The following is an 18,736-nucleotide window of genomic DNA, read 5'->3' as shown; positions in this document are numbered from 1 at the left end:
TGAGCAGTTCAGGAGCCGATTTCATTGGTTTCTGGCCCTGTCTTTCAATGTAAGCATCTCCCATTGGCTTACATTGAAAGACAGGGTCATGAGCCAATGAAAGTGGCTCCTGACCGGCTCACAGGAACTCTGCCATCATAGAGAGGGAAGAGTGGGTGGCCCAGGTTGCCAACGTGCGCTGGTGACGGCAGTTGCAACGGGTATGTGCGGCGATTCGTCGGTATTCCGTCAGGATTCTGACATTTTTGTACCAGCGGTCTCTGGTCCTTAAGGGGGCAGAGACCGCTGATACTTAAGTGGTTAAACAACATAACAACACTACTTAGCAGTGCACAACAAAAATCCAAAGTCTGTTTAGAGGGCAGATAACAAACTGATTTCCCTGTCACCCTAGCTCCTCATACACAGACTGCGACTCCTCCAGCCACAAATGACAGTGCCAAACAGCGCAGTGGCAGGAGTTGGAGCCAAGATTATGGCACAGAGATATGTGCAAAATATTGGTTTTGACTCATTTTACTTTGAATCATCAGATCAGAAGGCAGGTATTCAAGCAGGCGAGGGAGCTATTGCACATCACAGAGGCAAAACTAGCAGTGTTATGATCAGCAAAATCTACTCTTTTTATTATGTTCTGCTATTACTGGGCACAGATAGGACGACTTCCCATTCTGCCCTTCAAACACCATCCTGCTTCATTTAATTCCTAAAAGAAAGATGCATTGGTAAGCACACTCAACAGCCATGAGTCAGAAAAGTTCTAATCCCTTATATGCACATTGTTATGCTGTGCACAACAGCACCACATGTAAAGTATGTTAAATCACGTATAAATGGATATTTGTCTTCAAGATATTGCTAAGCACCTTCTTGTTTTTAAATAAACATAAGCTGTTTAACAATAAATGAAGCTGACAGATCCAATTTAAAGCTCACATTTATATATTCTGAAATTCTGAATTTTGTTATAACAGCAGGTACATGCAGCAAATTTCTAACTGCCAAATGTAAATCCTAAAACACAATGAAAGTATATTTCATCACTAAGCTTTGGCCAGCAACCAACCTTTTTTCATATTAAGGGCATAATTTTTGTTGAATAAAAATGGAATAAGGAAATGTTTGTTAAGACATCAGAAAACAATTCCACGTAGGTAAATCTGCAACAAAAGCTACAAAGCACCTATAAATCTGGAATACATATACTGTATAAACTACAAGAATGAAATACACAGTGCTTAAATACATGCTCAGAAAAATAACAGAATAGGGTCAGAGGTAAACAAGAGTGAATTTCATTCAATGAAAATGTTTCAATTTCTGTGCACGTGACTTAATGCTGCTCTCATTCTGCCACATAATAGTCAAATGACATATTAGGTTTGAAACAGAATGCAAAGCCCAGAACTCTTTCATGCTGGCATATGGTTAAGAGCAAAGCTGATAGTCATTATTTAATAAAAGGTTTCTAAATGTTTCCAGGCAGGACAAAGTGTGAAAAGATTTATTATGGAAAACTGCCAAAAGTTACAGAGGAGCCAGACTGTAGTATTAAACCCCCCAAATCTTATCAGAAAGTCCGCTCAGAAAAATATACACTATGGACTACAACATATTTAATCATACAAAGGTCACCTATGATACAAAAATAACAATTTATTTCTCCATGTCCTATAAACACGTTGATGTCACTGTGCATTTCACCTGCAAAAAAATTAAAAAGCTTTTTTTTATTGAGTGGGGTAGGGGATGGTAACAGATTTTAGATCTTTTTTTGGGAGGTATTATTTGATACAAGTACATTGAATGTGGAAGTTCTATTGTACTTTGCATTAGAAATATAACTAATACAGTTCTTTTCACTCCTATTGTTCACTCTTGGGTCTCAAGGCATGTGATTGAGACGGTCAGGTGTATGAATTTGGGAGTAAAGAATAAATGGATATACTGTATACAATAAACTGCGTTAAGCAGAATTACGTGCATTCAGTCTCACGCCCGATAAGTTGAGAGTAGTGTTGGGCGAACAGTGTTCGCCACTGTTCGGGTTCTGCAGAACATCACCCTGTTCGGGTGATGTTCGCGTTCGGCCGAACACCTGGTGGTGTTCGGCCAAACTGTTCGGGTTCGCCCGAACGGCTCATTGCCTGGCCGAACAGGGCCCCTGTTCGGCACGAACAGGGCCCTGTTCGCCCGAATACTGGCCCCCTATGGGGTCGCAGGCATAAGGGGGGAGCATGCCCCGATCGCGGGGGGGGTCGGAAATTCCCCCCACCCCCTCCGCTAGCGCTCCCCCCTCTGCCCGCTTCCCCATTCAAAAGTTAGGAAGTGAAACTGTACCTGTGCGGCCGGTAGTGGGTGACTGGCAGTGGGCGGCACTATGGAGAGACTGAGGAGGAGGAGGAGTCCGGAGAGTGACGCGTTGAGGGAGGCCGGGCAGTGGGCGGATCAGCAGTAGTACGGTACTACTGCTGATCCGCCCGCTGCCCGGCCTCCCTCAACGCGTCACTCTCCGGACTCCTCCTCCTCCTCAGTCTCTCCATAGTGCCGCCCACTGCCAGTCACCCACTACCGGCCGCACAGGTACAGTTTCACTTCCTAACTTTTGAATGGGGAAGCGGGCAGAGGGGGGAGCGCTAGCGGAGGGGGTGGGGGGAATTTCCGACCCCCCCCCGCGATCGGGGCATGCTCCCCCCTTATGCCTGCGACCCCATAGGGCCCCCAAAAGCGGGATGTTCGGGGAGTTCGGGGTTCGGCCCGAACATGCCGAACATTGCGGCCATGTTCGGCGAACTTTCCCGAACCCGAACATCCAGGTGTTCGCCCAACACTAGTTGAGAGTAATGCAATACATTTAATAGGGGGCTATCTGTATTATAATAATAATTTTGAATTAACCTCCTTACCGGTAATCCCATGCCTGAGTGAGTTATATACAGGAGCTGCTGCAGATCTCTCTGTGGTATGTTTTTTAATATTTTTAGGGTCTAAAAGCTTGTGAAAAAATTGCATGGCTTTTAGACCCTAAATCTGGAAATAATCATAATGCCAGGGAGGTTAAGTAAATCTATTGTTTTGCATAACATTTTAGTAACAGTGCTTTTTTGGTCCTTTGTAGCCCCTTACACACTCCAGTGAGTTCTGGTTCACCATGAGCTAGCTTGGTAGTCTGTAACTCTGGGTGCTTCAAGTCCTACCTCATAGAGCTACATTAATCCATGCCATGCACTGATGAGGATCAGCCAATCCAAAACAGTCTGTATGCATGTTGGATTATTGTGGCTCTGTATTATTAACAAGCTGACACATCATTGAATTCTAGCGGATTTGGGTGTGTGTTTAGCTTACAGGGATATCAAATGATTATTTGCAAATTCAGCAGTAAAGCAGTGTGGGAGGCATCATTTGCTCACTCCAACCTGAATAATCACAAATACCTTGTGTTTTAACTCATGTCAACTAATGAAGCCACTAGGCTAGTGGTGAAGTGTTTTCAAGAATGCAATACAATTCACCTAACATTGCCTTTCCCCCCATTTTTTATATATGAAAATCTTTGCTGACATAAGTTCATTTGCTGACATAAGTTCATGTTCTTCCTTCATGTTCTCTTGCCTATTCAAACTTTTACATCATTGAAACTGAACTTGAGGTGTAGAGATGGTGCGAACCGGCGAATTTTGGTTCGCGAACTGTGAAAGTGAACTCGCGACAAAGTTCACGAATATCGCGAACCGCAATAGACTTCAATAGGCAGGCGAACTTGAAAAACTGCAAACACTGTTTCTGGCCACAAAAGTGATAGAAAATATGGTTCAAGGGGTCTAACACCTGGAGGGGGGGCATGCTGGAGTGGGATACACGCCAAAAGTCCTGGGGAAAATTCCGGATTTGACACACAGCAGGGTTATAATCCTTAAAGGGCAGAAATCACATTGCATTCCTAAATTAGAGGCATAAAATGCTTGAAAACATCTTGCGTGTGTATACATGGATCAGGTAGTGTAAGTAGTGTACTGCTTCATACTGACAGAGCAAACTCACTGTGTAACGCACCGCAAACAGATGGCCGTGCTGGTGCGCACGGTGGCGAGAGTGCAGGTGATGGCGGCTTTCCAGCCCATATGGCCGGGCTGAGGTAGCTGAATGACAGAACTACAGTGACTGTCCATCTGATTGAATTTGGTCTGTCCACAATGAAGCAATGGCCTTATTTTCTTGGGTGTGTCCCCCAACACACTCATATAGGTCATTGCTTCATTGTGATATGCAAGCCTCTTCACCGCGGCAAGGTAACGAAAGGTATGCAGTGACTGCTGGTAGAATAATACAATGTGCAGTCACACGACACGGCCGGGATCGCCGCACCGATTCACAACTGCAGGGGAGCCGGCGATGCCAGAAGGGGAGGAACACGCGAGCGGCTTCTGCCAGATAAGCCCGCGGAGCTGCTGACATCAAGGTTTGTGACATTGCCCCCCTCGAGGAGTGGCCTCAGGACGCTCCCTGCCTGGATTATCAGGATGATGACAATGAAATTCTTGAACTAATTCATCGGCATGGACTTGCCATGCAGGAACCCAACTTCTCTCCTCTGGACCATAACCTTCCACCAGGTATTGCACAGAATTGCGGAACTTCCGAGAATCTACAAATCTTTCTATTTCGTACTCAGGTTCCCCATCCACCTCAATCGGTGGAGGAGGATCGGAAGAAGAAACATTGGCTGCCGGTTTCAATAACGATACATGAAAAGATCTTACTCCCCTCATAGCCTGAGGCAAAGTCACCCGATATACAACTCATTAATTTTCTTTGCAATAGGATAAGGACCAATATATTTGGAACCCAACTTGGCAAATGACTGATGGAGAGAAATGTTGCGAGTAGACACCCACACCATATCTCCAGGTGAAAACTCATACTCAGGGGACTGATGCCGATCAGCCTGAGACTTTTGTTAAGCAACCGCTCCTTCCAAATTTTCCCTGGCCTGAGCCAAGACGGTCTGCATGTGAGAAATCCATTCCTCCAAGACTGGATGAGAGGAATGTGAACTGGAGAATGAGGTAAACTTAGGACTCCGGCCAGTAACTACCTGGAATGGTGATAATTTGGTGGAAGAACTAGAAAGGTTATTAAATGCAAATTCAGCAAATGAAGCCAGGTCTCCTGACGATCAGACACAAAACACTTCAGGTACTGCTCCAAGGATTGATTAGTTCTTTCAGTCTGATCTAGTGATCTAGTCCCCTTCTTCAGGCATATTTCCAGATGTTAGCTGTAGTAAAACACTGATGCAGGTAAATAGCAAACACGAAGATGGCAGTTGTGCTGGTTGCTGTTTAGCAGTTAGATGTCAGGTGATCATCAGGCTGGAGCCAGTGAGCTCATGCAAGCAAACATGATACGCTGCATGTTGCATACATGATACGCTGCATGAAATGCCCCTCAAAAGGAATCTATATAGGAGAAACAGGACAAAAACTGCGCACAAGAATGAACTATCAACGCTTTAAATGAGGGTAAAATGGACACACCAGTGGGCCAACACTTCTGTGAACCAGGACACAGCATGCAAGATCTCAAAGTACTTATTCTTAAGGGTAACTTCAAAAATTCACAAGCAAGAAAGATTTCTGAGTACAAATTTATGAAAATGTTCAAGACATTAACAGAAGGGTTAAATTGTGGAAAGGGATCCATGACTCCTTATGTAACATGATTGACTTGGCTTCATGTTCTTCAGAAACCTGCTAGATTTCATGTTTGCTTGCATGAGCTCACTGGCTCAAGCCTGCTGATCACCTGACATCTAACTGCTAAACAGCAACCAGCGGATGAGAGGAGCCTGCTGCATCCCCCCTGATCCCGCTTGGTGGCACCACTAACTGGGCTGCTGCGTTGTTGTCGTCCCTTCCTTCCAACAGTGTCACCCAGTGGGCCGTAAAGGACAGGTAGCAACCTATCCCAAATCGGCTACTCCACGAGTCCATAGTCACGTGGACCCGCTTGCCCACAGAGTAGTCGAGTGAACGGGCCACGTTTTCCACCACAAACTTGTGGAGTGCTGGGATGGTGTCCCTGGAAAAATAGTGGCGACTGGGGATTTGCCACTCGAGGATGCCAAATTGGAGCAGTGTCCGCATATCGCTCCCCACCTGCACCAGGGAGTAGGGAAGGAGCTGTGATGCCATGGCCCGGGTCAGCAAGCCATTTAGTTTGCAGATGTGCCTGTAGCTTGGAGGCAGAGGCTTGGTCAGACCCTGAAAGGTGTCGCTCAGCAGGGTCTGACGACGATGTGATGCAGGGGAGACAGAGGAGAGAGACGACAGGCTGCCAGCCTCAATGTCTGTGTCCTGAGTAGCCGAGGTGGAATAGCGCTTGCGTGCTGGTACTGCTGCTGCGGCGGGGGATTCACGACCCTGAGGGAGGGATGATGCTGCTGTGATGGTGGGACTTGTGCTCTCAGCACCCCTGCTTGCAGTGCCTGCCTCCTCTTGAACTCCTCATACTGATGGCAGTGGCAGCTCTTCGGGTGGCCCTGGAGGGATGAGGTACCCATCTTGGACATATTTTTCCCACAGCTCAATTTTTTGCTGCATAAGTTACAGACCGCATATTTTTTATCCTGACACCTCATAAAAGTTCCATACCGGTGACTTCAATTTACTGTGGCCCTGTATGCTACCGCTAGCAGAGGGTGCAGCGCAACAATCTGTGCTTGGGGGTTGCATGGTGGTGGTGCCGGCTGAAGCAGTGTCCTGTGTACTTCCTCCATGCCCACTGCTGCACCTGCCCCTGCCTGACATATGGCGATATCCTTGCCTAGGCCTAGGTGACTCGTCATCCTTCTCCGACCATTCTTCCCCAGACTCAGGCTGCACATACGGACAGTCCACAACATCATCATCATCGTCATCATCATAATCAAGCACTTCCTCTGACTGGACCCCCACCTCCTCTTCCACTCCTACATCCCCAGACACAGACCCCTCCTCATCAACATCGTCCATTAATAGCTGTGATTCTGTCCCAAGCTGAATCTCCTCCATATCAGTCCCCAGTAGGTCCTGAGCTTCAGCCATCAATATGTTCCCAGATGCCGGACTGAGGGACAGAGTGCTGTCGTCCTGGGAGGGCTGCTGACCACTGGCTGCTGGGGTGGATGTCACAGCAAGCGTGGGGTGTTGGCTGCTGCTGCTGCTTGGAGTGCTGCTCACAGTAGATGTCTGGGATGCAGTCATGATGTCCATCAATACGTCAGGTTCCATCTGCTCAACCACCACCCGGGGACCAGAAGTTTTAAAATATTGTGATAATGGTGTCCGCTGACTCGGCCCAGGCTGTGCTGCCCTTTCTGCTGCACCACGACCCCGTACAGCTGGGCGTCCTCTCCCTGGCAATGGAGCAGTCCCAGAAGTGGCTGAAGCAATGGAACTCCCTTTCCTGACACCCCCATGAACCCTGCCAGACATGTTGCTAATGAATCACTGCAAAATCAGATGATTAATACCAGTGAGCACAGTACAACCTAACTGAAGGGTATCACTGGGTAATGAGATGATTAATACCAGTGAGCAGAATACAATATAACTGAAGGGTATCACAGGGTTATGAGATTATTAATACCAGTGAGCAATGAGCACAGTACAACCAAAGTGAAGGGTATCACTGGGTAATGAGATCATTAATACCAGTGAGCAGTGAGCAGAGTACAACGTAACTGAAGGGTATCACTGGATAATGAGATGATTAATACCAGTGAGCAGAGTACAATGTAAGTGAAGGGTATCACTGGGTAATGAACTGATTAATACCAGTGAGCAGTGAGCACAGTACAACCTAAGTAAAGGGTATCACTGGTTAATGAGATGATTAATACCAGTGTGAGCAGTGAGCACAGTACAACCTAACTGAAGGGTATCACTGGATAATGAGATGATTAATACCAGTGAGCAGTGAGCACAGTACAACCTAACTAAAGGGTATTACTGGGTAATGAGATGATTAATACCAGTGAGCAGTGAGCACAGTACAACCTAGCTGAAGGGTATCACTGGGTAATGAGATGATTAATACCAGTGAGCATTGTCAGGGCAGTTTCTAGGCTAAAATGCACCCAGGGCGAGGGTGTTAAAATTGCGCCCCCCGCAGAGCCAGGTATACATGCCCGCAGTATAGGTTAGCCAGGTCTAGTTGCATTCAGTATAGGTAGCCAGCTATAGGTCCCCCCCAGTATAGGTAGCCAGGCATAGTATAGGTAGCCAGGCATAGGTGCCCCAGTATAGTTGCCCCCAGTATAGGTTAGCCAGGTAGGTGCCTCCAGTATAGGTAGCTGGTATAGTTGCCCCCAGTATAGGTTAGATAGGTAGGTGCCCCCCGTATAGGTTAGATAGGTAGGTGCCCCCAGTACAGGTTAGCTAGGTGGGTGCTTCTAATATAGGGAGTCAGAATAGTTGCCCCCAGCATAGGTTAGATAGGTAGATGCCCCCAGTATAGGTAGCCAGTGTAGTTGCCACCAGTATAGGCTAGGTAGGTAGGTGCCCCCAATACAGGTTAGATAGGTAGGGGCCCTCCAGTATAGGTTAGATTAGGTAGGTGCCCCCCAGTGTGGTTAGATTAGGTAGGTGCCTCCCAGTGTGGTTAGATTAGGTAGGGGCCCCCCAGTGTGGTTAGATTAGGTAGGTGCCCCCCAGTGTGGTTAGATTAGGTAGGTGCCCCCAGTATAGCGAGGAGAACGCCAGCGCATACCACTAAGGCTGCATCTGAAATGACCACCTGCTCAGTGTGAAGCACCTAAATAGATTTTCTGCACACTTCGCATTCAATTCAGATGCAAATCATATGCAAATCTGCTACTACTTATCATGCAGGAAACTCAGGAGGAGGGGCTGGAAGCAGCTAACCTGACAGTTACATAGTTACAAAGTTAAGGAAAGGTGGGGGGAAAGGCTGTGCATCCCTAAACACATGTTGCAATTGAATGGTTAATTGCACAGGCATACACCGCCTCTGCCAGACTGAAAAATGCATGCCCTGCATCCAAGACAAGTGCTAACATTTATTAAGCTAGGAGGAACTTTAGCCCCCCAGTATAGGTTAGATTAGGTAGGTGCCCCCCAGTATAGGTTAGATTAGATAGGTGCCCCCCAGTGTGGTTAGATTAGGTAGGTGCCCCTCAGTGTGGTTAGATTAGGTAGGTGCCCCCCAGTTTGGTTAGATAATGTAGGTGTCCCCCAGTATAGGTTAGATTAGGTAGGTGCCCCCCAGTGTGGTTAGATTAGGTAGGTGCCTCCCAGTATAGGTTAGATTAGGTTGGTTCCCCCCCCCCCCCAGTGTGGTTGGATTAGGTAGGTGCCCCCCAGTGTGGTTAGATTAGGTAGGTGCCCCCCAGTATAGGTTAGATAGGTAGCTGCCCCCCAGTATGGAGGGGGGAGTCAGCCGCGGGGAGAGCAGCCCGACCTCTCCCTCCCTTCCTCTCCGCGGGCTGCCCTCCGTGCTCCCCCCTTCGAGTGTGACTGCAGGGAAGCGCTGTGTACAGAGCGCAACTCACCTCCCTGGTTCCAATTGCCGCCGGTCTCCACTTCTGTCTTCTCCTCACAGCCGCTGATACACACGCTGCTTCTGGCTAAACAGGAAACAGCGTGTGTATCAGCAGCTATGAAGAGAAGAGGAGATCGGCGACGATTGGAACCAGGGAGGTGAGTTGCACTCTGTACACAGCGCTTCCCTGCAGTCACACTCGGAGGGGGGAGCACGGAGGGCAGCCCGTGGAAAGGAAAGGAGGGAGAGGTCAGGCTGCCCTCCCCGCGGCTGACTCCCCCCTCCATTACAGCGCCCACACTCCTTCAGCGCCCAGGGCGCCCGCACGGGCCTCACGGCCCTAGAAACGGGCCTGAGCACAGTACAACCTAAGTGAAGGGTATCACTGGGTAATGAGTAGAGTTGGGCCGAACCTCCGATTTTAGGTTCGCGAACCTGATTCGCGAACTTCCGCGGAAGGTTCGGTTCGCGTTAAAGTTCGCGAACCGCAATAGACTTCAATGGGGATGCGAACTTTGAAAAAAAAAAATAATTATGCTGGCCAAAAAAGTGATGGAAAAGATGTTTCAAGGGGTCTAACACCTGGAGGGGGGCATGGCGGAGTGGGATACATGCCAAAAGTCCCGGGGAAAAATCTGGATTTGACGCAAAGCAGCGTTTTAAGGGCAGAAATCACATTGAATGCTAAATGACAGGCCTAAAGTGCTTTCAAACATCTTGCATGTGTATACATCAATCAGGTAGTGTAATTAAGGTACTGCTTCACACTGACACACCAAACTCACCGTGTAACGCACCGCAAACAGCTGTTTGTGTAGTGACGGCCGTGCTGGACTGGTGCGCACCATGGCGAGAGTGCAGGTTTTGGTGGCTTTACAGCCCATATGGTCGCCTGGCTGATGTAGCTGAATGACAGAACAGTGACTGTCCAGCTGATCAAATTTGGTCTGACCACAATGAGGCAACGACCTTATTATCGTGGGTGTGCCCCCCGAGACACTCATCTAGGCGCCGGTCATTGCTTCATTGTGATACGCAAGCCCCTTCACCACGGCAAGGTAATGATCACGAAGGGGAATGGGCGCATGTACATGCCTTTTCTTTTGTTGTTGCAGCTGCCCGCAGTGCAGCCAGAAAAATTAGGCAGTCATGTACACGCACCAGAAAAATGATTACAGCGGCCGCAAATTCAGCAATCCGCCTGGAGTCCCGGACCCTGTTGGTGGTGGCGGAGAAGGTAGTCAAGTGGCCTGCAGGCAGACATGCTGTGTGGAGGGACTGGGAGCGACTTAGTCTTCTTGGGGCAGGCCAGGCAGCCAGTCACACGGCGTGCAGACAGAGATGCTGTGTGTGCGGGGACTGACTTAGTCTTGGGGCGGGCAGCAGCCCTCCGGGATCCATGCCTCATTCATTTTGATAAAGGTGAGGTACTTAACACTTTTGTGACTTAGGCGACTTCTCTTCTCTGTGACAATGCCTCCAGCTGCGCTGAAGGTCCTTTCTGACAGGACGCTTGCGGCAGGGCAGGAGAGAAGTTGGATGGCAAATTGGGACAGCTCTTGCCACAGGTCAAGCCTGCGCACCCAGTAGTTCAAGGGTTCCTCATCGCTGTTCACAGCAGTGTCTACATCCACACTTAAGGCCAGGTAGTCGGCTACCTGCCGTTCCAGGCGTTGGTGGAGGGTGGATCCGGAAGGGCTACGGCGAGGCGTTGGACTAAAGAACGTCCGCATGTCCGACATCACCATGAGATCGCTGGAGCGTCCTGTCTTTGACTGCGTGGACACGGAAGGAGGATTAGTGGCAGTGGTACCTTGTGGGCGTTGTGCCGTCACATCACCCTTAAAGGCATTGTAAAGCATAGTTGACAGCTGGTTCTGCATGTGCTGCATCCTTTCCACCTTCCGGTGAGTTGGTAACAGGTCCGCCACTTTGTGCCTGTACCGAGGGTCTAGTAGTGTGGCCACCCAGTACAGGTCATTCCCCTTGAGGTTTTTTATACGGGGGTCCCTCAACAGGCAGGACAGCATAAAAGATGACATCTGCACAAAGTCGGATCCAGTACCCTCCATCTCCTCTTGCTCTTCCTCAGTGACGTCAGGTAAGTCAACCTCCTCCCCCCAGCCGCAAACAATACCACGGGAAGGTTGAGCAGCACAAGCCCCTTGCGATGCCTGCTGAGGTTGTTCTCCTGCCGCTGTCCCCTCCTCCTCCTCCTCCTCCCCCAAAGAAACACCTTGCTCATCATCCTCTGAGTCTGACTCGTCTTCTGCACACGACTTCTCTTCCTCCTCCTCCCCCCTCTGTGCTGCCGCAGGTGTTGAGGAAACAGCTGGGTCTGATGAAAATTGGTCCCATGCCTGTTCCTGCCGTGACGGTTCCTGGTCACGCTCATTCACAGCTTCATCCGCCACTCTACGCACAGCACGCTCCAAGAAGTAAGCGTAGGGAATTAAGTCGCTGATGGTGCCCTCACTGCGGCTCACCAGGTTGGTCACCTCCTCAAACGGCCGCATGAGCCTGCATGCATTTTCCATCAGTGTCCAGTTGTCGGGCCAGAACATCCCCATTTTCCCAGACTGTTTCATTCTACTGTAGTTGTAGAGGTAGTGGGTCACGGCTTTCTTCTGTTCTAGCAGGCGGGAGAACATGAGCAGGGTCGAGTTCCAGCGAGTCGGGCTATCGCAAATGAGGCGTCTCACCGGCATGTTGTTTTTGCGCTGAATTTTCGCAAAGCGTGCCATGGCTGTGTAAGACCGCCTCAAATGCCCACAGAACTTCCTGGCCTGCTTCAGGACATTCGCTAAGCCAGGGTACTTTGCCACAAATCTTTGAACCACTAGATTCATGACATGTGCCATGCAGGGTATGTGTGTCAGCTTCCCAATATGCAAAGCGGCATGCAGATTGCTGCCGTTGTCGCACACCACGTTGCCTATCTCCAGGTGGTGCGGGGTCAGCCACTCATCCACCTGTTTCTTAAGAGCAGCCAGGAGAGCTGCTCCAGTGTGACTCTCCGCTTTGAGACAAGACATGTCTAAGATGGCGTGACACCGTCTTACCTGGCATGCAGCATAGGCCCTGCAGAGCTGGGGATGTGTAGCTGGAGAGGAGAACTGCCACTCAGCCAAGGAGGAGGAGGACAGCGAAGAGCATGTAGCAGGAGGAGAGGAGGTGGCAGGAGGCCTGCCTGCAAGCCGTGGAGGTGTCACAATTTGGTCCGCTGCGCCCTGCTTGCCATCGTTCACCACCAGGTTCACCCAATGGGCTGTGTAGGTAATGTAGCGGCCCTGCCCGTGCTTGGCAGACCAGGCATCCGTGGTCAGGTGTACCCTTGACCCAACGCTCTTCGCAAGAGATGACACCACTTGCCTCTCAACTTCACGGTGCAGTTGGGGTATGGCCTTTCTCGAAAAATAAGTGCGGCCTGGCATCTTCCACTGCGGTGTTCCGATGGCCACAAATTTACGGAAGGCCTCAGAGTCCACCAGCCGGTATGGTAACAGCTGCCGAGCTAACAGTTCCGCCACGCCAGCTGTCAGACACCGGGCAAGGGGGTGACTGGCCGAAATTGGCTTCTTCCGCTCAAACATTTCCTTCACGGACACCTGACTGCTGCTGTGGGCAGAGGAGCAGGAACCGCTCAAGGGAAGAGGCGGAGTGGAGGAGGGTGCCTGTGAAGGTGGAAGGGAGAAAGCGGCAGAAGCAGATAATGCACCTGATGGAGGAGGAAGAGGAGAAGGAGGGTGGCTTAGCTTTTGTGTGCTGCTGCTGCTTTTGCTCAGGTGGCCATCCCATTGCTGTTTGTGCCTTTTCTCCAGGTGCCTTCGTAAGGCACTTGTCCCTACGTGAGTGTTGGCCTTTCCACGGCTCAATTTTTGTTGGCAGAGCGAACAGATGGCTTTGGTCCGATCTGAGGCACACACATTAAAAAATTTCCACACCGCTGAGCCAACCTGGGATGTGGGCACTATGGGGACCTCAGCAGCTGATGCTGAAGGGCAAGTTGGCTGGCTGTACATAGGTGGTGATACATGGTGCCGGACTCTGCCACCAGCTGTTTCTGACGAAGAGCTGCCCCAGCTTCTTTCAGCAACTTCTCTCCTCCTACTACTCTCTGACTCCCCCTCTGAACTGTCCCCCTCTTCATCTCCTCTATTGGGAACATACAGAGGATCCCTATTACCGTCATCATCGTAGTCATCCTGCCCAGCTTCGCTTGCCTCAGACAAATCCAAACTTGCACCATCAGTAGGTCCTTCATCCTCCTGACACGTTACATCCATAGTGTTGCCGCGTAACTCAGACATATGAGCTGGTGAAAATTCATCTGGCTGTAACAACAATGGCTGTGCATCAGTGATTTCACCACTAAATAATTCTTGCGAAGTGTCAAATGCGGCGGAAGTGGTGCTAGTAGTAGCGCTGGTGGCTGAGCAAGATGAGGTGTTCTGTGTCGCTAAATACTCAACCACGTCCTGACAATCTTGGGAGGTGATGGGACGTGCCTTCTTCTGAGCACTGTACTGTGGGCCAGGTCCACACGAAATTACATTTACACGACCTCGCGCAGACCTGCCGGGTAGCCTTCCTCTGGCTCTGGCACTACCTCTTCCTCTACCTGTTTTGTCCATATCGGGTATGCACGGAGTGGTATATCACACTGCGTGCACTCACGTAGGTAGGTGGGTTCACTTAACTGCACAGGTATGCGCACTGATGCGGTGGGTTCACTGAACAGAACAGGTATACAGTGGCGGGTTCACAGAACAGGTATGCAGTGGCAGGTTCACTGAACACAACAGGTATGCAGTGGCAGGTTCACTGAACACAACAGGTATGCAGTGGCAGGTTCACTGAACAGGTATACAGTGGCGGGTCCACTGAACAGAACAGGTATGCAGTGGCGGGTTCACTAAACAGAACAGGTATACAGTGGCGGGTTCACTAAACAGAACAGGTATACAGTGGCGGGTTCACAGAACAGGTATGCAGTGGCAGGTTCACTGAACACAACAGGTATGCAGTGGCAGGTTCACTGAACACAACAGGTATGCAGTGGCGGGTTCACTGAACAGGTATACAGTGGCGGGTTCACTAAACAGAACAGGTATACAGTGGCGGGTTCACTAAACAGAACAGGTATACAGTGGCGGGTTCACAGAACAGGTATGCAGTGGCAGGTTCACTGAACACAACAGGTATGCAGTGGCGGGTTCACTGAACAGGTATACAGTGGCGGGTCCACTGAACAGAACAGGTATGCAGTGGCGGGTTCACTGAACAGGTATACAGTGGCGGGTCCACTGAACAGAACAGGTATGCAGTGGCAGGTTCACTGAACAGGTATGCAGTGGTGGGTTCACAGCACAGGTATGCAGTGGTGGGTTCACAGAAAAGGTATGCAGTGGTGGGTTCACAGCACAGGTATGCAGTGGTGGGTTCAATGAACAGGTATACAGTGGTGGGTCCACTGAACAGAACAGGTATGCAGTGGCAGGTTCACTGAACAGGTATGCAGTGGTGGGTTCACAGCACAGGTATGCAGTGGTGGGTTCACAGAACAGGTATGCAGTGGTGGGTTCACAGCACAGGTATGCAGTGGTGGGTTCAATGAACAGGTATACAGTGGTGGGTCCACTGAACAGAACAGGTATGCAGTGGCAGGTTCACTGAACAGGTATGCAGTGGTGGGTTCACAGCACAGGTATGCAGTGGTGGGTTCACTGAACAGGTATGCAGTGGTGGGTTCACAGCACAGGTATGCAGTGGTGGGTTCACAGCACAGGTATGCAGTGGTGGGTTCACAGCACAGGTATGCAGTGGTGGGTTCACAGCACAGGTATGCAGTGGTGGGTTCACAGCACAGGTATGCAGTGGTGGGTTCACAGCACAGGTATGCAGTGGTGGGTTCACAGAACAGGTATGCAGCCAGACAGGAACAAGTTAAGCCTAACTAATCTTTCCCTGAGAGACAGTCTGCAGCAGCTCGCCCTACTCTCACTAACGCAGGCAGCACACGAGTGACCGTAATGGCCGCCGCTGCCTGCCTTATATAAGGTGGGGTGGGGCTCCAGGGGCTAGTGTAGCCTAATTGGCTACACTGGGCCTGCTGACTGTGATGTAGAGGGTCAAAGTTGACCCTCCATGTGCATTATGGGGCGAACCGAACTTCCGCAAAGGTTCGCCTGCGGGACGCGAACGCGAACCACCGAAGTTCGCATGGAACCGTTCGCAGGCGAACCGTTCGGCCCAACTCTAGTAATGAGATAATTAATACCAGTGAGCAGAGTACAACGTAATTGAAGGGTATCACTGGGTAATGAGATGATTAATACCAGTGAGCAGTGAGCACAGTACAACCTAAGCGAAGGGTATCATTGGGTAATGAGATGATTAATACCAGTGAGCAGTGAGCACAGTACAACCTAAGCAGAGGGCCATGGAGAGGGATGCAGGTATGGCAAGAGCCATGGGCGCCCCCTGCAGCATGAGAGCCATGCCTGCACCCATGTTGTGCAGCCGTAGCTGCTTGGTGTGTGTCCCTATTACGGAGACACAGTCACAGCTGCTCCTTCTGTCCAGGAGAGCGATAAGAGAGGAGGCGCCACTAGGGGGAGCTCCAGGCGAGAGTGCACTGAGCTCTGAGGTCTCTGCAAGAGAGGGGGAAGCATGCTGAGGACGGTGGTGCTGGAGCCGAGCTGCACGAGAATCGAAGACATGGTGACTGGGACTGATCCTCTCCCTCAGACTGCAGGATGGGGAGTACAGTCATTGTGGTTGTGGCATGAAAGGTATGTAGATTAGGTCTGCACAGGAGGAAGGGAGCTGTATATGAAGAAGTGACTCTGCTGGCAGCGTCTGTTTAGCTTCCCTGTGAGGCATGTGCAATGTGACAGGCTTCCCTGCAATGCGAGCTTCACTATCTGCTATTGCTCTGTGTGTTACCCCCCCCCTCCTCTTGTCTGTTATTGCTGTCTGTCTGTGACCCCCTGTCCGTTATTTCTGTGTGACCCCTCCTGTCCGTTATTGCTGTCTGTGTGACCCCTCCTGTCTGTTATTGCTGTCTGTTTGACCCCCTTTCTGTTATTGCTGCCTGTGTGACCCTCCTGTCTGTTATTGCTGCCTGTGTGACCCCTCCTGTCTGTTATTGCTGCCTGTGTGACCCCTACTGTCTGTTATTGCTGTCTGTGTGACCCCCTTGTGTGTTATTGCTGTCTGTGTGACCCCTCCTGTCTATTATTGCTGTCTGTGTGACCCCCTTGTGTGTTATTGCTGTCTGTGTGACCCCTCCTGTCTGTTATTGCTGTCTGTGTGACCCCTCCTGTCTATTATTGCTGTCTGTGTGACCCCTCCTGCCTGTTATTGCTGTCTGTGTGACCCCTCCTGTCTGTTATTGCTGTCTGTGTGACCCCCTTGTGTGTTATTGCTGTCTGTGTGACCCCTCCTGTCTGTTATTGCTGTCTGTGTGACCCCTCCTGTCTGTTATTGCTGTCTGTGTGACCCATCCTGTCTATTATTGCTGTCTGTGTGACCCCTCCTGTCTGTTATTGCTGTCTATGTGACCCCTCCTGTCTGTTATTGCTGTCTGTGTGACCCCCTTGCGTGTTATTGCTGTCTGTGTGACCCCTTCTGTCTGTTATTGCTGTCTGTGTGACCCCTTCTGTCTGTTATTGCTGTCTGTGTGACCCCTCCTGTCTATTATTGCTGTCTGTGTGACCCCTCCTGTCTTATTGCTGTCTGTGTGACCCCCTTGTCTGTTATTGCTGTCTGTGTGACCCCCTTGTCTGTTATTGCTGTCTGTTTGACCCCCCCCCTTTCTGTTATTGCTGTCTGTGTGACCCTTCCTCTCTGTTATTGCTGTCTGTGTGACCCCCCTTTCTGTTATTGCTGTCTGTTTGACCCCCCTTTCTGTTATTGCTGTCTGTGTGACCCCCCCTGTCTGTTATTGCTGTCTGTGTGACCCCCCTGTCTGTTATTGCTGTCTGTGTGACCCCCCTGTCTGTTATTGCTGTCTGTGTGACCCCCCTGTCTGTTATTGCTGTCTGTTTGACCCCCCTTTCTGTTATTGCTGTTTATGTGACACCCCCCCCCCCCCCCAGAACTGACAGAGAAAGGGGGGGGCGCAGTTTCATTGTTTGCCATAGGCGCTTTGTTACCAAGATACGCCCCTGAACCTAAGTGAAGGGTATCACTGGTTAATGACGAGATGATTAATACCAGTGAGCAGTGAGCACAGTACAACCGAAGTGAAGGGTATCACTGCCGAAAGAGATGAATAATACCAGTGAGCAGTGAGCAGAGTACAACCTAACTGAAGGGTATCACTGCAAAATGAGATGAATACAAATACAGGCAACACGTCACAAGCGCAACTAGAGAAGGTAAGACACTTGATCACTGTTACACTACGACTAAGGACTCATATCACTCTGTCAGCAGGGCAGCTTTGGGGAACTCTGATCATGCTGTTATACAGCTTATCCCAACATACATCCAAAGACTAAAAACTGCCAAACCTGTAGTGACCACAGTTAAGAAATGGACTAGTGAAGCTGTAGAAAAACTGCAGAGCTGCTTTGATTTAACTGACTGGAATTTATTTAAAGAATCCTCCAGTGACCTAAATGAATACACTGACGCTGTGACATCATATATTACCTTTTGTGAAGAGTCCTGCATCCCCACAAAAAAGTGCACCAGGTACAATAACGATAAACCCTGGTTTACATCACATCTTAGGAAGCTGCGCCTCGATAAAGAAAGGGCACATCGTACAGGCGATAAAGTCCTCTACAAAGCTGCGAAATACAAACTGCAGAGAGCCATTACCGACGCAAAAAAAGATTATTCACAAAAACTCGAGGAAAAATTTTCTAACGCCGACTCATCCACAATATGGAAATCTCTACATGAAATTACCAGCTACAGGAGGAAATCTCCTCCCCCCTCACTACATAACCTGCAGCTTGTAAATGAGCTGAATACATTTTATTGCAGGTTTGACACTACCAACAAAAGCCAAACACAACAAGTCAATTTGCATCTCTGCCACAGGCAAACTGAACACTCTTCCTGCCAGCCAACGTCTCCACCCCCTGCGGTGCCTCAGCAACTACACAACACAGGAGGCCAGACACAATCTATTGACCTGTCCCCAGATGTGCATGCTCTAACAATATGCCAATCA

The sequence above is a fragment of the Hyperolius riggenbachi genome, chromosome 8, assembly GCF_040937935.1.
Source record: "Hyperolius riggenbachi isolate aHypRig1 chromosome 8, aHypRig1.pri, whole genome shotgun sequence".
NCBI lineage: Eukaryota > Metazoa > Chordata > Amphibia > Anura > Hyperoliidae > Hyperolius > Hyperolius riggenbachi.
This window is presented reverse-complemented; position numbering follows the sequence as displayed.